This window comes from Lissotriton helveticus, chromosome 7 (genome assembly GCF_964261635.1).
Source record: "Lissotriton helveticus chromosome 7, aLisHel1.1, whole genome shotgun sequence".
Classification (NCBI taxonomy): Eukaryota; Metazoa; Chordata; class Amphibia; order Caudata; family Salamandridae; genus Lissotriton; species Lissotriton helveticus.
Window position 1 is genome coordinate 513,179,252 of NC_136068.1, and position 21,342 is coordinate 513,200,593.

The 21,342-nt window shown below is 46.6% G+C and overlaps 1 protein-coding gene across 1 annotated transcript in view; it reads left to right on the forward strand.

The window, feature by feature from the left end:
- Nucleotides 1-256: 256 nt before the first annotated feature.
- LOC144766850 (polyserase-2-like) overlaps nucleotides 257-21,342 on the forward strand; it is a 1,745,029-nt gene continuing 1,723,943 nt past the window's right edge. Inside the window, exon 1 of the mRNA XM_078650565.1 lies at nucleotides 257-485. The gene's annotated coding sequence lies outside the window, so the exon portion shown is untranslated. The remainder of the gene's footprint in view (nucleotides 486-21,342) is intronic.

A 21,342-nucleotide genomic window follows, 5' to 3' on the forward strand; every position in this document is an offset into this window, starting at 1 on the left:
TCTACCGTAACATTTTAATACTATCTTGAGAAGAAGATACAGCGGTGTCAAAAGATTATCAGTCTTTCAACACCCAAAAGTTACAGTAATGTCAGCAGGAAGTAAGTACTTGACTGCCCTGGGCGAAAGGGTTGGCACCGTCTAATACGCCTTTGATGGAAAACAAAACTGTCTTTTGACTTACTATGTCAAGCCTGACCACCTTTCAGAAAATTGATCTGTCTTAACTCTCCCAATATCCCTTTATTTCAGTCTACTTCTGAGTCAGAGTGTATACATGTTTTCAGTTGCTGCACATCCTTTCAAATATTTCCTCTTTTTGCAGTTTGTGGCCGCCCACCTCTCCAAAACAAAACCATAACTGGGACCGAGGCCTTGTCTGGAGAGTGGCCCTGGCAGATCAACCTACTCTTTCACGGTAAACATCTCTGTGGAGGGTCCCTGATCTCAGAAAGCTGGGTGGTGTCTGCCGCCCACTGCATCCAGTAAGTATGTCAATCTGCCCCACATTAGTTTATGAATTAATATAGCTATACTCTGTGCCTTATGTGTGACAGTGTGTGCAAGTGGTGGTCAGCAGCACATTTTTTGGCGACCTAGTACTTATTTGTCATATGAGATTTTGACTAAGAGCAATAAAGAGAAAGGTTAAAAAAACGCATAAATGAAGAAAAACAGCGATATAAGAAAACAGTGAGAAAGTGAAAAAGCTGGAGTGAAAAAGAAGCTGCTAGAGTGAGAGAAGGAGACGAAATGCAGAGGATGGAAGAAATAGTCTAAAGTTGGAAACAAAACTAGTCTGTCCTGGTATTCGGCAACCGTTGCATTTAGCAACCCTGGCAGCTGCATACTAGAAACAACTATGGAGTTGTGCACTTATTGATTTCCAAATGAAGCAGGGGCTCTCTGACTAACATATACTCTAGTTTTATATGACTTTTAGAAGGTCATTTAGACCCTGGCTGACAGTCAGCCAGGTCATAGGTGGCCTTGACCCCACTCCCCTTACAGAGGACCCCTCTCCCTATTTAGAAATCCCCACCTGCTTGGCTGGGTTCTGTTAGTGTAGTAGGGAGTATGTTGGCTTCAAATGACAGAATATGAACTCAGACGATTATAGGTTTGTTGTCAACCCACCAATGAGTGGTGGCTGATGTTTGAAAATAGTGGTGTGGCACTAATACAAACATGGAATTGGATTGTGCGATTGAGCCTCACTACCCACTTACTTCAATTAATTAATCACCCATCTGTATTCGACAATTCATTCACCCACTGCCGTCTGTCACCTACCCATTCACTCATACACATTGCTATCCTCTGCCATTCACCCAACTCGTATACCCAGCCACCCACATTTAATCATCTGATCAGTCAACCCCTGCAATCACTGTCTCATCCATTCACACAAACACAGCCTCACCATCCAATATCCAGCAGTTGCAGTGATAAAAAGCTACACTTAGAGGCTTTGTTAATGTTTGTATTATATAACCTGCAGATTGTTTAATATGTGTTTCAATATGACATATCACATGTAGCAATTAATCTGTAGAAGAAATAAAACATACATCACTAGCCATGATAAAATACTGAAACCATTTCTGCCTTATGGAGACACAGGCACTTGGAGAGACAAGAAAGAGACTGGAGAGCTGAGAGAACAGATTTGTACTTATTTTCCGTAAATAGACAGGGCCCGATTCACAGAACTTACTTAAGACAAAATCCTAAACTTACTACCATTTTGGTATTCACAGAAGGCACTTACTCATTTTGGTATTCACAGAAGGCACTTACTCATTTCGGTATTCACAGAAGTTAGGAGTCGGGTTTCCCTCACGTTCTGGGATCTTGTGTGACCCCAGCCCAGCTTCGGAGTTTCTACGAAGCGATGCATGCCATCTTTGGGTAGCCCGACTCAGCCGGTGCGCCTTTTGGGCCCGCAGACTCAGCTGGGGCCCTGGGCCTTCGGCGGCTTTGGCCTTGGCACCGCAGGGTCCTCCTGGATCCAGGCCTGGATCCGGATCGGCGCCAGTCGACCTCGGAAGAGGTCTAGCTGTTGAATTCAGGCAAACAATACATATCACTAAAATTGACAACATCTCCATAAAGAATTGTGAGGCTCTTCTAACAAGATGCAATCCTACACCGTCTTCCTCCTGTAACCTCCTGCTCCTTTACAGACCTCCACCTAGCAAGGCAACATTCCCAGATGCACTTCTAGACACAGTTTCAAACCTGATAACAATACACTCCAACCTATGCTTTCTGGGTGACCTTAACATTTGGTTTTATAAGCCCAATATGACCCATCCAAAAACAATAATCACTGGCCTAGACGCATTGAACCTGCATCAGATTGTCCACGATCCGACACCCACCACTGGACATATCCTAGATGTCATTTTTGCTAATATTGAACTAGTTACTTTTCAAACGATAACTCCAGTCACATGGTCAGACCACCACTTGCTTGCTTTCCAACATAAAACAACACTAAGCGACTCACCTAAAACTACCTTACATCCATCCACCTATCGGCCGTGGAACAAACTCAATTTGGAACACTTAGAAACACAACTAACATCCAGTACAAATCTGGAAACAATAAATTCTGTTCAAAATCTATATGAGTGGCTACAGGAAGCTTTTGACATCCTGATACCACTCAAAACCACTCAACAGAACAAAAGAAAAAAAGTGCCTTGGAGAAGGATAGAAATAAAAGACATAAAACAAAAAATTAGAAAGCTGCAACGTACCTAGCTCAAAACAAACACCAAACAAGACAAACTTCACCTACAGAAAATTAACTGACTATACAAGTTGGCTATCAAAAAAGATAAGAAAAGGTACTATTCAGACAGAATTCAAAACGCTAAATGTCCAAATAAATAATTCTATAAAATACTCAATGAATTTCGCAAACCAAATTGCCTAGAAGGAACTCTTTCTGTTACTCAAGAGTTCACAGACAAACTGGCAAATCATTACACGGACAAAGCAGACACGTTGGACTCGTACTTAAAACAGAAACAAAGCACCAGCACTAACCCTTGTACAAAAGAACAATCCAAGAATGCTCTAATCAAGCCTCTCTGTTCCTTCCAACACATCTCACACAATGAATTTATGGACCTGGTCAAAGCAACTAGGTCTGCCGGCAGCCCTTCTGACCCCTGTCCGCCACAAACTTTCAAGACAATTCTTTCAACGACCTCTGCTGCCACTCCAGTAAGAAGAATCATCAACGATTCATTAACTACTGGAATATTTCCAGTAGAACTAAAAAAATCACACAAACGCCCTTTACTGAAGAAAAAAAACTTGGACCCGCTGAACCCTGACAACTACAGACCCATTCCAAATGGACTTTTCCTGGGCAAACTGATAGAAAGAGCAGCGTTCGCCCAGATGTCACAATTCATTGAAGAGAATGACATACTTTCAGACTTCCAAACAGGATTCCATCCGGGAAGAGGCACTGAATCTGCCCTCCTTGCCATCTGGGATGACCTAAAGAATACAGTTGCCCGCAACGGGGTTGCTGCGCTACTCCTTGGACCTCTCAGCTGCCTTTGACACGGTTGACCATGACACGCTGAAACAAAGACTCCATGAAGCCGGCATAGAGGGAACTGCTCTAGACTGGATCGCGTCCTACCTTCGAAACAGAACTAATGGCAACCATACCACACCTTTCTTGTCCAAACCGTACTCCACAAAAGCAGGGGCCCCTCAAGGTTCTATCATCTCGCCCATGCTTTTCAACATCTACATGAAGTCATTACCAGTACCGATCAAGAAATTTCACCTCACGTACTATAACTATGCAGATGACACGCAAATACTCCTTCAATTGGAATGCCCCAAAGACATTGGAAAATCACCAATTTTCAGCTGTCTCACAGCCGTGGATCAGTGGATGACTTGGAGCCATCGCAAATTGAATGCTTTGAAAACCAAAATACTTACGTGTGGCGATTGGAAACATTACAACCCGCTTGCCGCATGGCCTAATGTACTGGGATCACCGCCTAAAGTATCAAAGGAAGTAAGAAACTTCGGAATGACCATGGACTCCAAGCTGTAGATGAATGCCCAAGTGGATAAACTAGCAAGATCAAGCTTTATCACTATAAAAACACTGCGATGAATTTTCCCTCATTTGGGATTTCCACACATGGTCCAAGCTACCATCTCCCTTATTCTGTCCAAACTCGATTACGCCAATAGCCTCTACCACGGATCACCATTAACGACCATGAAAAGACTACAACGGATTCAGAACTTGGCTGCCAGACTACTCTTGCATATCAAACCGCGAGACCACATCTCCCCTACCTTGAAAGCCCTGCATTGGTTAATGGTTACCAGAAGATCCACATTCAAGCTGTTTTGTATCACCCACAAACCAATACATGGAAAGGGACCACTCTTTATCAGGAATAAAATCACAAAACACATTCAACAAAGAAACCTCGGCTCTAAAGGAGCATCTCGCCTCAAAATCCCACCATACAAGAAAAAAACCATGGGTGGCACATCCTTCCCTGTTCAAGCAGCCAAACTATGGAACTCTTTACCCCCCAACATAAGATCCTCCAACAGCCACCTTATCTTCAGAAAACGACTCAAGATTTGGCTCTTCCCCACATAAGCACCATATGCAAACAGAAATTCACAGCATATCCCTCTGTATATAAGCATTTGTTTTCACTATAGATATGTACCTATGTTTGTGTATTACTTTGTATAAACATGTAAAATAATTATGTTGTTGAGAGAAAAAAAATAAAAAAATAATAATAATAAATAAATAAATAAAAAATCATATTTGTTCTACATGTACATACTTACATTGTGCATCTATGTACCTTCCATGTACTTGGATCTGTGCATCTGTTACCTTTCTCCTGAAAAAGCATAACCAAAATGCACTACCCTATTTCTCATCCTGTGCCTCTATCAATATCTTTAATCTACATATACTTACCTCCTTTATGTATCTACATACTTTCAATGTGCTTATGGATCTATATATTTATCAATCTCTTCTAATTTAGCATTTCCAATGCACTACCCTATTTCTCAGCCTATACTTTGCTCAATATATCTTCTATCCCAACCTTTGGACTCATCTCAAACTTCTTTCTACTACTCTTTCCAATGCACTGCCCTATCTCTCATCCTATACATCTATCAATATATCCTCTACATCCACTCTCTCATTTATCCCAAACCCCATACCACTACTATGATCCCCAAAATATCCCTTTCTAGACTCTCTCCTACTCTACCCCTCCTTGCATCATCTGACACCCCTTTTACTATACTGATCCCCTAAAACAAACCTTTCTAAACTCTTCCCTCTGACTCCTCCCCTCCAAAACTCATTTTTACTCATCCAAAAGCCTCCTCCTACTGTTAAAACCTAAAAAAATAAAAATAATAATCCTTCACTCTTCAAATTAACAACTAACATGTTCACTTCTCAATTTCCATATTCAACTATATAAATTCACCACTAATCCTTTATTGGGTTCCATGGTAGCGTACTACTCACCAATAAAGCGTCTCAACAACCCATCAGGGTTACAAGCGCTATATAAATGCAAACCTTTTCCCTTTTCTACCCCTCCCCAACCCTTCTCAATCCGAAATAACTGACTAACATATCCACATCCACCACTAAAATTACTCTCATGTTTCACCATACTAATTCAACACTAATTCTGATGGTTTCCAGAGCAGCGTGCTACTTGCGCTTCAAAACCCCATCAGGGGTAGCAAGCGCTATATAAATACAAACCTCTTTCCCTCTTCTATCCCGCCACCTAACCTTCTCTACCCAAATAACTGAATAACATATCCACTACTCAAATGACTTCATATTTTCTATATTAATTTTCAACACTAATCCTTCATGGGTTCCGGAGTGGCGTGCTACTCACCAAAAAAGCGCTTCAACATCCATCAGGGGTAACAAGTGCTATATGAATGCAAACCTTTCTTCCCTTTTATCCCTCCGCTATCCTTCTCACTCCAAATAACTGACTAATATCCACCACTGAAATTACTTCATATTTCACCTTATTAATTCACCACTAATCCTTTACGGGCTTCCTGAATAGCGTGTATCAACAAGCGCTATATAAATACAAAACTTTTTCCTCCGCTATCCTTCTGCTATCATTCCAAATCCAAATAACTGACTAACCTATCCACCACTTAAAATGTACTTGCATGTTTCACTATACTAATTCAACACTAATCCTCTATGGGTCCTAGAGTAGCGTGCTACTCGTCGAAAAAGCACTTTGACGGCTCATCAGGGGAAGTAAGCGCTATATAAATGCAAATACAGTACAATACAATACATTCTTGTAAATATGGTGCAGCCTTGGATTTTCAGAAGTGGCGGAGCATGTCGTTAAGCCCAGGAGGCTAATGACGCACGCCGCCACTTCATTTTATGTTTCCCCGATTTTTTTCTAAGCTGTTTTCGGTTATGCACTCCGACCCCATAATAGACCTACGTCGGAGTGATGACATCAGTTCCCTTTTTTCCGCGTCGTCGACGCTAACGGGTTCGAGAGATCTTCTGTTTCGTTTATAGTAACTTTGTTGCTTTTGAAGGATGTCTGTATCTTTCCAGTGTCGCTGTCTTCTGTCGAGATGTCGTCTAAGAAGACTGGTTTTAAGCCGTGTGATGAATGCGGAAAAATGATGTCCATCACGGATCCGCATGATGAATGTATATGGTGCCTGAGTTCAGATCACGACGTCCAAAGTTGTCGATCCTGTTTGAAGATGAATCTGAAGGCTCTTCGTGAACGTGAGGCTAAACTCCTGGTTGCCAAGCTAAAAGGTAAAGTGACCAAGAAGAGTTTGAGATCGAGATCAAGGCGTTCGAAGTCATGGTCGAGGTCGAGGTCCCGGTCGAGGTCATCTTCGAAGTCGTCTTCGGGTCATGCTTCCAGATCATCCAAAAAAAACATAAGAAGAGGAAGCATGGAACAAGGCACCATTCGGGAAAGGAGTCGGATTTGAAAGCGAAGTCATCGGATTCGAAGGCAAAGTCATCTGGTAGACGGCATTGTAAGGACAAGGTTTCTCCCTCTACGGTTCGAAATCCTGAAGGGGAGGCCGTACCTCTGGAGTCAACGGGAAAATCACCGACTCCAGTGTCGAATCCTTTTCCGGCCCCTTATCAGTCTCTGGGACATGAAGAGGAAAGAAGTTCCTGTTCCTCAGGACTCGGCGACTCCGGTACACCAGCCCGAGGAACAAGAGGAATCTATTCCGGTGCAGCCTCCCCAGGAGCAGCCGGTGGGTTTGTATCCTTCTTTTCTGGGTCCAAGACAGGACCCCTCGCATTTTTTAAACACCATGTATGGTGTTTATGCGAGAGCCATGTACCCCTCTGGAGCACCGGCTGGTCCCATGGGTCCGTTGGCATACAATTTGAGTGTTCCCCAATCTTATGCTCCGGCGCCGTTCATGCCGTTTATGCCGGTGCTACCTTGGGATCTCTCTGCGCCGCTGAGGTAATCGACGCCGTTTACGGCTTCAGCGGCTCCGGACCTACCTCGTGATCTTCCAACTCGAAGTTCGACGCCGGCTCCAGCTCCATGTTCGACGCCGGTTCCGGCGCCTTCGGAGTCGATTCCGGATCCGTCGACGTTGTTTCGAAAGGAGAGGTCGAGGCGTGAAGCCCAGCGCCTTTTGGAGGAGCAGAGTTATAGGGATGCTGAGTATGAAGAGGGTGAGCTTCAGGATCAGGAGGATGATTGTTTTGATGATTTAAGAGAGGCAAGTGGACTAAAACTGTCTCCTGATTGGGAATTAGCCTCGGTGTCGGATGCTCCTTCTAAAGATGTGGCTCCATACCATGTGGTTATTAAAAAGGCTGCGGATTTACTGAACTTGACTTTGCCCACTGCTGAGTATAAATCGAACATTCTGACTGAAGTCCTCCATTCTCCATCATCTGTTGTTGAGCCTATACTTCCTTTTACTGATGCTCTGATGGATCCTATCTTGGAGGTGTGGAGTAGGCCTCTTACAGCTCCTGCGGTTTCTAAGGCCGTTGCAAGACGTTATAGAGTGGCTCCTAATGACCCTGAATTTTTGTCCACTCATCCCTTGCCTGAGAGTTTGGTGGTGCCACTTGCCTGTTCTAAAAAATCTGCAGGTGCTTTTCCCCAGGTACCTGGTGATAAGGACTCCAAGAAGCCGGACCAATGTGCCAAGTGTTTTCATCAGGCAGCTTGGCCCTTAAATCTACAAATGCCACTTGCCTACTGGGCCGTTATATCCATGCCTTGATGGATACAATGAATCAATAGTCTCCTAAACTTCCTGAGAAGGACAGAATTTTTTTAATGAGGTGATTAGTGACACGCAGACTGCTGCTCGGCAGGTCATACAGAGCGGAATGAACACAGCTGACTCAGTTTCTAGAGTCATGGGCTCTTCAATTGCCACCAGAAGAGCTGCCTGGTTAAAGACTTCTGAGTTTTCTGCAGATGTTCAGGCTGCTTTAATGGATTTGCCCTTTGATGGCTCAGGCCTCTTTGGTAAAAAGGCTGATGCTGCATTGGAGAGGTTCAAGGACAGCAGGGCTACAGCCAGATCTTTAGGTTTGCAAACTAGAGGATCTGTGGGCAAAAGATATAGGGGCTTTGGAAGATCTTCTTTTCGTCACTACAAGCAATCACAGCAACAGCAGCAGCAACAAAATCCATTGTATAAATCTTACAGGGGCAGACAAAGAGCTCGTCCTTGAGGACGTCAGGTCTCCTCCTCCTCTTCCTCTTCCTCTACCCACACCCCTCCTACTATAGCAAAGCAGCCCTAGATCCGCCATTCCGGATCATGCGGTTCCTGTAGGGGGTCGGCTTACCTATTTTCTACGGGATTGGGAATCGGTCACGTCGGACCTTTGGGTTCTCAATCTCGTGGAGAATGGGTATGCACTTTCCTTTCGGGAATTCCCTCCTAATTACTCTCCTTGCCAAGGTTTTTGCGCAGAGGACCACCTGCTACTTCTGCAGGAGGAAGTCCTGGCATTGTTGAGAAAGGGTGTGATAGAGGTGGTTCCGAAGCAAACAGGGGTCAGGGATGCTACTCCCGGTATTTCCTGATCCCCAAGAAGGATGGCAGACTTCGTCCAATCCTGGATCTCAGGATCTTGAACCTTTACCTGAAGCAGGAGAAGTTCAAGATGCTCACCCTTGTGCAGGTTCTTCAAGCGCTGCTGGAAGAAGACTGGATGGTGTTGATCGACTTGCAGGATGCATATTTTCACATCCCAATCCTGAAGTCGCACAGGAAGTATCTCTGTTTTACGGTGGGATCACAGCATTACCAGTTTGCGGTCCTTCCATTTGGTCTTACTACTGCGCCTCGAGTCTTTACCAAGGTGATGGCTGTGGTGGCGGCAAATCTCAGAAGGTCAGGGATTCCAGTATTCCCTTATCTGGACGATTGGCTAATCAAGGCGGAATCTACAGAGAAAGTGCTCCATCATCTGCAAGTCACAACTCAGTTGTTGTACAGGTTAGGTTTTTCGATAAATGTACCCAAATCTCACCTGGTGCCCTCCCAGCGCAACCTGTTCATTGGTGCGGTACTGGATACAACTGTATGTCGAGCATTCCCTCCTCCACAACGAATTCGCGACATACAGGAAATGATTCCTTTATTTCACAATGGAGCGGTCGTTCCAGGCCTGAAGGTCCTTCGTCTGCTCGGTCTGATGGCTTCCTGCATTCTGCTGGTCAACCATGCACACTGGCACATGAGGGCACTCCAGTGATGCCTCCGCAGGCAGTGGTATCAACACAATGGAGATCTCAGGGAGTCGATTAGGATCTTCAGAGAAACTGCAGCGGATCTGTCTTGGTGGAGCGTGGAGGGCAATCTGTCTCAAGGAAAGCCCTTCCACCTACCTCCATCGGTGGCCACGGTGATAACGGATGCATCCACTCTAGGGTGGGGTGCTCATCTGGGGGATCTGGAGATCAAGGGTCTTTGGTCTCCAGAGGAAAGGTTGCTTCACATCAACCTTCTAGAGTTGCGGGCAATACGTCTAGCGCTCAATGCCTTCCTCCCTTCCCTTCGCGGTCGGTCGGTTCAGGTCCTGACGGACAACACCACCGCGATGTGGTATGTCAACAAGCAGGGAGGAGTAGGGTCACAGTGTCTCTGCAGAGAGGCTCTGCGTCTCTGGTCCTGGGTTCAGGATCATCAGATTTGTCTGATGGCAAATCATCTGGCCGGAGTTCTTAACGTGCGTGCAGACAGTCTCAGTCGGCAGTTCTCAGCTGACCACGAGTGGAGGGTTCATCCAGAGGTAGTTTGTCACATCTTTCGGACGTGGGGAACTCCTCGGTAGGACCTGTTCGCCACTCATGAGAATGCTCACTGCCCGTCATTCTGCAGTCTCCAGTTTCCGATGCAGGGAGCCTTGGGGGACGCGTTTAAGTTGAGTTGGGACTCACAACTCCTTTACGCGTTTCCTCCCATACCCTTGATTCCTCGGGTTCTGAGGAAGATTCGCCAAGACCGGGCCCAAGTTATTTTGATCGCCCCGGATTGGCCACGAAGGGTGTGGTACACAGATCTTCTCCACCTCTCCTTGTGCCCGCCGCTCCGTCTCCCTCTCAGGGTAGATCACCTCTCTCAGATAGAGGGGCAGGTTCTACATCCCCACTTCCAGACCTTACACCTTCATGCCTGGAGATTGAACAGGGCAACCTGAATTCCTTTTCCCTCCCACATGACGTGGTGGATGTCATTCTATCGGCCAGGCGTGATTCCACCAAATCTATCTATTCTCATAGATGGTCTGAATTTGTTACTTGGTGTGGGGAGAAGTCCATTGATCCTTTGAGGGCTCGGTTGTCTGATATTCTTCAGTTTGCACTTACTTTGGCTCAGCAAGGGTTTGCTGTGGCTACAGTCAAAGGTTATCTTTCAGCCTTGTCGGCTTTTCTCTGCCTGCCAGATCAGCCGTCCTTATTTAAATATCCTGTGGTTCTAAGGTTTCTGAAGGGTCTTACAAATAAATGTCCTCCTACTCCCTTTATTGTGCCTCAATGGGACTTGAATCTTGTGCTAACTTTTCTGATGGGTTCTCCTTTCGAACCTTCGGTCTTCCTGGTTGCAATTACCTCAGCAAGGAGGGCAAGTGAGCTTCAAGCTCTTAGTTCAAAGCCCCCGTTCTTGACCATTCATGCACAACGTAGGGTTCTTAGGACCAGGGCTGCTTTTCTGCCTAAGGTGGTAACTCCCTTCCATCTAGGACAGTCCATTACCTTACCTACCTTCTATCCTCCCCCTCACCCTTCCAAGGAGGAGGAGAGACTTCGTCGCCTGGACCCTAAGAGGGCGGTGAGCTTTTATCTTGATAGGACAAGAGACTATCGAGTGGATGACCTGCTCTTTATTGGGTTTCTTGGCTGCAGAAAAGGAAGAGCTGTGCACAAGCGCACACTTTCAAGATGGATTATACTATGCATCAAGATCTGCTACTCCCTGGTGGGTAAGGACCCTCCAGAGGGTATAAGAGCTCACTTCACTAGAGCAAAGTCTTCTACATCTGCTTTGTCTAGGGGTATACCTGTAGAGGACATTTGTAGAGCGGCGACTTGGGCTTCCCTTCACACTTTCGCAAAGCATTACTGCTTAGATTCCGAAGTAAGGAGGGACGGCCGTTTTGCGCGTTCTGTCCTCCAAGATTTTCTGGTATAGTAGAGTGGACACTCTCCTCTGGGAGTGGGGACTGCTGTGGGTCTCTATTCACAAGGTGAGGAATCCACTGGCAGATGTATCCATCAGAAGAACAAGTTACTTACCTTCGGTAACGCTTTTTCTGTTGGATACAATATCTGCCTGTGGATTCCTCACATGCCCACCCGTCTCCCCGTTGTCCACTCTTCTATACCGGATTTATGGCATTGCTTCAAGGTATACATGTTATCTTAAAAGAAGTGTGTTTTTATACTTGACTTGCTATGTCGTAATCACACTATGTGTGTTATTTTAATTATTTTGTACTGTGTACACTGCATATATATATATATATATTGTTGTTGGTCCGTCCGTGTGCCTTGAAGGCATGGAAAAAAGGGCAGAACTGATGTCATCACGCCGACGTAGGCCTATTATCGGGTCGGTGACATCAGCGGAGTCGCGCGCGATGCCGTGCTCCTGTGACGTCGTCCACGCCGGCGTGCTACAGAAGAATTTTCCAAACGTTGCTGACGCAGGGGATATTCACAAGGTGAGGAATCCACAGGCAGATATTGTATCCACCAGAAAAAGCGTTACCGAAGGTAAGTAACTTGTTCTTCAGGGCTACAGCCCGCTCTTTGGGCTTACAATCCCCAGCAAAGAATTACAGTCAGTTTCTCTAGAGGCTTCATCTTCTAAAGTCAGTAGCAACATCTTCCTCTACAATTGAACCAGCATGCTGCTCAATTTAGGGGCAAAGGAAAGGAGAGCAGTCATCAAGCCTAGCAGCCTTCCTCCTGCTTTTCTTCCTCCAGCACACCACCAGGAAAGCTGCTTTAGGTTCTCCTTGGAGAACATGTGTGGCTCCTTGGAAGACATGACACCTCTTTGTAAAGGCCTAGAAGGCCATAACTTTGGACTACTGGGTCCATCAGACTGTAGACCCTTCTAGTAGACTCCACCCCCACATCCTGCCCCCATATTCTCTTCCGTCAGACTACCATTTGTGACTACTGCAGCAGGAAGTGACAGCCCTGTTCCAGAAAGGTACAGTAGCACATAATGTTACCCTAGATTCCTTCAGCACATACAATATTCTGGTTAACATGTGTTAGAAATGGGGTTTCCAGTTGGCAAGGGTATGCGCCTAAGCCCTGCAGGCCTACCACTCTAGTCAGAGTAAGTAAGTTACACATTAAAGTTAACCTGTGCTCACCCTCTGGTAGCTTAATGCAGAGCAGGCAGGCTTATCAGAGGCAATGTGTGAAATGTTTGCAATATACTTATTAGAGTAAAACAGTGAAAACACCACACAAAAAGATACCACACCTGGATAGAAAAATAGAACTTAGTTTATGAAATAAAACAAGACAAAAACATAAATAATCTAAGAAATAGATTCTGAGATCTGCAATTGTAACGGTCTAGGTAAACGAGCGCATTAAAAGCACATTTCTCCAACTGTGGTTATATGGTTGCTCCGGACGAGGACAAAGTCACAAGTTCAGGCCAACCATAATGGAGTGTTGTCCAGCTACAGGGACCCACTTGCGCCCAATTAACACAATGCCTTAAATTCTGGTGTGCGCTTGCTGTGGTGTTGCTTTGCATTGGTACCGAGGAGGTCCACAGAAGGCAGAGCACCTTAGGCCCACTTCCAAGGGTCCAGGACTGGGGTGACAACACTTGGTAGGGCAGGACTCTCATCTGGAAGAGTCTAGGTGCTAGATGGAAAGTTGCAAGCAGTCTTTGATGTTCCTGAGACTGAAGAACAGGAGGCAATTAGTCAAGCTCTTGATTCACTGCGGGTTCAAGTGATGAAAGTCCAGTCCTCCTCACCCAAGCAGAAAGCAGCAGGCAGAGCAGCATGACAGAAAAGCAGTTCTCTCAGAGCAGCAGTCCCACAGAGTTGCAGTCCTGCAGCAGCACAGCAGTCCTTCTTCCTGGCAGAGTATCCACAGTTCCATCTATGTACTGACTTGGTGGTATCTGAGGTCCAGTATTTTTATCTATTATCGTTCTTTTGCTCACTTCCAACTTAGGGCAAACAAAGCGAACACAATAAGATGATGGACAGAGCACTGAACGTTTTCAGACACTCACTACCAGTCACTATTAGATCTGGGTTGAATCTATCATTGTTCTTTTGTTCACTTCACCAGTCTAGTATTTATACATTGATGCCCTGCTCCTAGAAGGTTGGAGAAGTTGCTGGAAAAGTCTTTGACATTCTGGGAGTTACCTGTCCCTCCTGCCCGGCTCCAAGCTGGCTACACTGACAATACAGGGTTTTTAAGCATATTGTGAGGAGTCAGGGCACAGCCTATTTAGGTGCAAGTGGGGCTGTGCTTAGCTCCTCCCTGCCACCCCCTCAAGCCAGTTAATAGGCTATTCATACTCTGCTCCCACTAATGTGTGACTGTCTGGAGGGAATTCACAGAATCTGTGAGCTATACCCAGTCATGTGACACAAGACTGGCTGCAGGTGCAAAGGACCATGGGGCAGGAAAATGCAAACTTTCTAAAAGTAGCAGTTTCAAACATGTAATGATAAACTCCACTTTACCATTAAAGAAGTTCATAAGTATCAAACATGACTATGCTGGTCTTTCTCAATCAGATATTAAACTTAATTGATATTAAGTATTTCCCAATGTTAACCTATGAGAGGGATAGGCCTCACAGTAGTGAAGGACGTGTAAAACTAAAAACCTATATGTCCTGCCTTTTACTTACACATCACCCTGCCGTATAGGCTACCTAGGGCATACCTTAGGGTGACTTATAAGTAATAAAAGTGCTATTTAAAAGCTAGCAAAAGGGTTTAAATGCCAAGTCGATATGGTGGTGAAGCTAGCTGCATATACAGGCTCTGTAGTGGCAAGCCTGAGACATGTTTAAAGGGCTACTTAGTGGATGGCAGAATCAGTGCTGCAGGCCCACTAATAGCATTTAATTTACAGGTCCTGGGCACATATTGCGCACTTTACTAGAGACATATAAGTAAAATGAATATGCTATTTGTGGTTACACCAATGTTACTATGTTTTAGGGAATGAGCACATGCACTTTAGCACTGGTACCAGCAAAAAGGTAGGAGGACGGCAACATGTTTGGAGTGAGCCTTTAGGGAGAGCCATTTCCAATAACATGCTAATGCAAGCCCTTAACACAATAAATGAACATCACAGAGTAAATTTTAAAACATATATTTAAAGCAGGGGACAGAGACAGATGTATATGATTCTAAGAACATACATGTGTTCAAGGTGAAGTTGCAGTGCAAGTAGTGAGTGAGTCAGTGGAAGGTGCACATGGATAAATACTTAATAGTCACTCAATCGAAATCCCTATATCATCACTAGCAAAATAACAGCTCTGAGATACGCTATCTACAGTTCATGCATGACCAAAGGTAAGTAGCCCGTTGGTGTTTTGACCTACAACTTCAATTAGGAGGGGATCTTCATCAGGACAGAGAACATGCTGCATCAGTCTGGTGAGATGCACTTAATATGTATTTGTACTCCTGCAAATCCCGGGCTGCTGTAAAATTCCCACCGAGGTTCCAGGGTAATGAATTCAATTGCTTGCCAGCATAAGTCTTCCATCATATGGCCAACATCCTTGTAGTGGACTACAAGTGGTGTACCAGTTACCTACATTTGATTCTGCTTCGGTGCTGAAAAATGCAGTTTTTAAATTCTGTGTTGTTTGGCCCATATATATCATGTTACAGGGACACAGATTGGTGTATACAGCTTGTAAAACATTTCATTGTAAACTTCATATCAATGTGTTTGAACAGTTTATTTTCAAAACAAAATTTGCAAGCAATGTATGTACCAACGCCTAATGACAGGTGGTAATCCTCATTATGACAGAAACGCAGTTGACTATTTTCTTGGTGGGCATCCCTCACCAGCACATCAGAGATGCTGCGTCTCCTTTTGAATGAAAACATGAGCTTAACGTAGATGTCAAGGACTTCTTTTACAATATTCCAATTCTCGTTAATGATTTGTCTAATGTCAGTGCTAGTTGTACTGAATGTGCTCTCATCCAGGACATGCAAGCATTAACTTGTGACCCGTCACCCACGGGTTGGAATTTCACAGCAGCCTTAACTTTTAAAGAGTACAAATGAACTGAACGAGTTAAATCAACTCAAAATGAACCTAACAAGGCAGAAGAGTGGGGACAAGTGAAGACAGTATGTACTCTAAGGATTCATTATTGCTGTGATTACTTGTGCATATTACTTTTCTTGCAATGTCCCAGGAATTTTGTATAAAGGACCTGATGCATATCATTTTATGAATATGTATGTATGTAGGTAGGTATACATTATTTCAATAGTATAAACCTAGCCAAAAGGCAGCTGAGTGCTGTACAGGGTCAAAGACAAGCATAAAGTCAACAAGCAATATTATAGGTAGCGAGGTTATGGATAGTGAATGCATTGTGACATAGTATTCTTTAAAGAGGTGAGACTTCAACGTTTTCCTAAACTTGAGAAGAGTTGGTGTAGTTGTAATAGATAACCGGAATGTTCTTCCAGATTCAAGGTGCATTTTCCTTTTTTTTTCATAAACACTTCGTAGTCTGATGATGTCCTAGCTGTGGATATGCCTAGAACCACCAGATTTGGTGAGCTTTATCAAGATAAACAGAGATGCTGGTCCTGATGGCTTTGCAAATGATGCAGCTGGTTTTGAATATGGTGCAGAACCGCAAAGCGAGCCAATGGAATTCCATCATTATGATGGTGATGTGATCATATTTCTTCTGGCCCTGGACAAGAAGTGCTCAGGCGTGCAGGATGTCCTTAGGAGGTGCAATTGTGGAGTTTGGAAGGCCATGGAGCAGGGCATTAGCATCATCCAGATCTGGGATTACGAGGGTTTGAACAGTAGTTCTGAAGTCATTTTCTGCAACAGATGGTTTAATTTTCTTTTAGAAAGAGCTGGTACGAGGTGGGCTTTGTGTTGTTTGCCAATGTTTCCCTTGAGAATTAGGTTGGTGTGCTGAGTGAATCAAAATGACATGGCATATTGCGAATGTTGGGGTTCAAAGACGTTAATGTTTATGTAAATGAGACAGGTTTGTCCTGTTTTTTGTTTGATGTTCTTGGCACATAACACAAATTCGGTCGTGGTTGCCTTGAGCTTCAGATAGGTGCTGGACAGGTCTAGATGATGTAAAGGCAGTGTTTGAAGCATAGGATGTCGAAAACAGAGGAGACTTTTAAGTAGAGTGGTTTAACATCGATGTATTGGTACATCTTGAAACTATTACCTGTGAGTAGAGCACCAAAGGGCTCAATGTAGAGGTTGAAGATGACAGGAGATAGTATGAAACCTTAAGGAACTCCACAAGCAATAGGGAGCTTTTGGAACATGGAGATGTTCATTTCAACTAACTGGGGTTGGTTGGGAAGGTGGGAGGAGAACCAGTGAAATACATTTCCGGTGAATCCCATGTGAGGGTGGAGTGGTCAACTGTGTCCAAGACAGCTGAGAGGTCCAGCAATATAAGGAGGCAGGAGTCATCTTAACCTGTGGTCAAGGGGCATCGTTCACGATGTGCAAGATAGCGGTTTCTATACTGTAGCATGATCTGAAGCCAGACTGGTACTCGTGCAAGAGATGGTTATCATTGATATTATCTTGAAGTTAAGCATAGATAGCTTTTTGAATGATCTTGCTGATGAATGGAAGGTGAATGATGGGTAGGGATTTGGCGAGGACTTTAGGAACTAGTGTAGGATCTAACATAGGTTCTTTTAGCTGTGGGACAATCTGGTCTGTCTTGAAAGCCTCTAGAAATATGCATTAGGTGAGGGAGGAATTCACAATTGCAGGTCTGAGGGAATGTCCCTAGAGAGAACTTTGATGAAGAATAAGGGTAAGACATAATTATCATAAGAAGTAGTTTTGAGGGAGTTGGGTTTGTTGGTGAGATCTGAGAGAGAGAAAGCTTTGAACATTGACCATTGTGAGATTCTGTTGGAAGGGGTGAATGTACGAGAGGAAGCAGCCTTGGTGTTGTCTATGTGCTGTCTGATCTGCTGTCTTTTTTTACTGAAGAAGAGACTGATAGAATTGAGCTTTTCTTTGGAAAGAAGAATAGGTAGGCTTGGATGGGGGTTGATGCAGCGCTTGATTATCTTGAAAAGTGTTATGCTTCTGTTGGTGACTTCGTTGATGATGTTGGTACAGTACTTTGTCTGATGTGATTCATTCACTTTGCACAGATGAAGGGGCACTGTGTATTATCTTTCAAACCGCATAACACCCGTCCCAGTGTAACAACATCAGTTCCCTTTTTCCCGCACCTTTGATGCCAATCCGGAGCTTTTTCTCTCTGAGGAGTGTCCTTATGCAAAAACGAAACGTAGTGCAGGGCCATGTCCCCTCCTAATAAATTCGGGTTCTAATCCTGTTGGGATTTTTAGGGTCTGATGTCCATAACAAAACCCCAAGCTGTTTATCTTTGTTGCCTGAGGTCGGACCATGCCCTGTGCTTCCTGTCAAGGTATGCCCCCGAAGGCCAAAAAAGAGCAGGAAGCAAAGCTCTGAATGGCCAGGGATAGGGTTGACTGTCAATGCCTAGTTTCTGGAATAATAGATCCTTCACATTAACCTGCCCAAACTGCAGGTGATTCGGCTGGTGCTAAAGGCCATCCTGCCCGAATCTGTGGTCAGTCTGTCCAGATCTTGATGGATAATGTGACAGCCATGTGGTATGTCAAAAAGACAATGGGGAGTATCACCTCCTTTACTTGGAAGCATTGAGACTATGGTCTTGAGCACAACACCAAGGGATCTGTCTACCTGCCAATCACCTTGCAGGGTCTCTGAATGTCAGAGTCGACAGCCTGAGACAGCATTATCTTGCCAATCACAAGTGAGGTCTTCTACCAGAGGTAGTCCAGTACACCTTTCCTCAGTGGGGCACACCTCAGGTGGACTTGTTTGCCTCTTCAGAAAATGCTGAGTCCCTGTAGCTCTGCGTCATCCACATATCCTTGATTCCTCTATCCGAGGACCTTCTGTGCTTCTCCACTTGCCCCTTCTGCATCTACCATTCAGGCCAGATTTTCTCTCCTTGATAGAGGAACTGATTCTCCTCCCCTCTCGCCAAGGCCTTTACCTACATGCTGGGAGACGGAGCATAGCCACCTGATCTCCTTTCAGCTGCCACTGGAGGTGGTTGACATCATTTTGTCAGTGTGTTACCCCTCTGCCAAACCTGCTTGCTTGGGCAGATGGGGCAACTTTGTTGCATGGTGTGCAATGCAAATAATAGGGTGGATCCCCTGCAGGTTAAGTTGTCTTAGCTCCTACAGTGGTACTGTCATAGGATATCTGATAGAGACTATTAGCCGCAGATTCCTTAACGTAGAATTATCCCCAGGCGTGAGACTGGATCCGGAAACCTTTTTTGCCACAGCATCCCTGCGCGCCGGGGTGGGGCGGCACCACGCGACTCCGCCCAGGCGCCGTCCGTGTACGTGACGTCAGCGAGGTCACATAAGCCCCAACCTGGCGCGCCTACATCAGTATTTTCGTTTTCCGCAAGCGTGCGGCAGCACACGACTCGACGCGACTCCGCTCAGGCGTCGTCCGCGTACGTGACGGCAGTGAGGTCACATAAGCCCCAACTCGGCGCGCCTACGTCAGTTTTTTCCTTTGGGTGCAACGCCGATCCGGTCTCTGCTATGGGCCTGTTTGGGGCCCCCCTTTTTTTTTTCTTCCCCATTGTCGAAATTTTGGTGGCACAGTGTGCGAATGCCTTCGGGCTTCAAGACTTGCTCGTCATGTGGGCGTCTTATGCCGGGGACGGACCCTCACTTCATTTGTATGTGGTGTTTAGGGGAGGATCACAGCACCACTGACTGTGAAGCGTGCCAACAGTTGAAGCCGAAGTCGCGGTGGGAGCACTGCATGAAACTACTCTTGGCGTGCCTCTCAAGATCGGCATCCTCTCCTCAATCAGCCTCGGCAGACGGCTTCAGATACAGTCATTGTCATCGTCCTCGCCCTTTTCCGATGTCGCGAGAGCGTCTCTACCCGGTGGGTAAGTGTGGCAGTTTGTCCCCGGGGGCTGGTGTTCGGCTTGCCCGGGGCGTGGGCTCTCCGCGGGTGATGCAGCACCTCGTGTCGACCTCCTATCCACTGTTTCCCGGTGATGGAGCGTCGAGAGTCTGGATGGAGACTTATGCGGCGGCTTTGCAGGCCTCGCTGGCGTCTCCTCCTCCTTCCCCTCCTGGGGCGTCAGCGGATCCCTTGCCTTGCACGGGGCTCTCTGCAGCACCGGTGGCATCTCCGGCGCCGACAGGTTCGGATCCAGGCTTGGAGGATGTGGTGCTGTCGGGGTGTGGCACTTCGGGGGTCCCTCCTTCAGACCACAGCGCCTCTGCCTCACCGCAAACTCCAGCAGGAGTCCCTGTGGTGACGCGGGAGGTCGCTGGGACTCGGGTCACATCCCCAAGCCCCGCTCGGGCACCTGCTGGTCCTTGTGGCGCCACAGGGTTCGGTGGGCCCTCCTCGTCCCGCTCTGAGTCAAGGCTGGATGGGGCCCCTTTCCTGCTCCGGGCCTTTCTCGCCCCTCCACGAAGGCAGCTGCCTAGTCGGAGGGCGTGTCGGAGGTTGAGTCTGCTCTGGCAGCGCCGCATGGGTCGCTGGCCCACTTCCAACGCATGCTAGGCCGAGGCTGGCGGAGGGTTACTTGTCATTCCCCTGGTCCCTCTCGTTCCTCCATGCAAGTGGCTGCCTCGGCGGAGGTCAAGTCGGCGCCCTTCAAGCGCCGCCCCTTGGTCACCTCGGATCTGGCCCCGCTCCCGTCCCTGGCGCGGTGTGGCTTCGAGGACCCTTTCCGGCGTCTCCGTCGGCGTCGGATGGTGGCGGCGTTCGGCCTCGGGCGGCGGACTCTACCGCTCCGTACAGGGGTCGTGCCGCGGATTTGTCTTCAACGCACCCTCTTCTCCGGAGGTTGGCTGCATTTTGGTGTCATCCTCCCCGAAGTCGCCGCGTGGTGTCCTTTTCAATGGCATTGTCGAAGGGCGGTCCCCCGCCATTTTCAAGGCCAAGGTGTTCGTCGGAGGAGCAGCAGGTCCCCCATTCTTCTGTTCCTCCCGACTTCCAGGTCTGGCCTTTGCCGGTCCCACTTGGCTTCGGGGACGCCTGCCTTAGTCTGCAGCCGGCACCCATGGAGCAGCTGCTTTCTCCTCCGTGGAGCCCTATGGAGGCGGGTGCGGCCTTCGCTCACGTGGTGTCCACGGCAGTGGGCATTCTGCGCATGGGTGACCCGGTTGCTCACTTTCCGGCAAACCATCTTTTGGAGGTTCTCCACCAGGGCTCTGGTGGGAGGGAGATCATGCTTCCATTTGAGGGTTCGCTCTTTTCTTCCCTGACAGGGACTTGGAGGCGCCCCCCCTCAGGTGATCACGTGCCTCACCACCTTCTGCACCGGCACCTCCTGGGGCCGCATCACCCGGCGTGTCTTTCCCTCCACCCCTCTGCCTCCAGTCCACTGCTTTTTGCTCCCTGCCGCCACTGTTGACTCCGCCGCCCCGAGAGGCCTGCGGTTGTA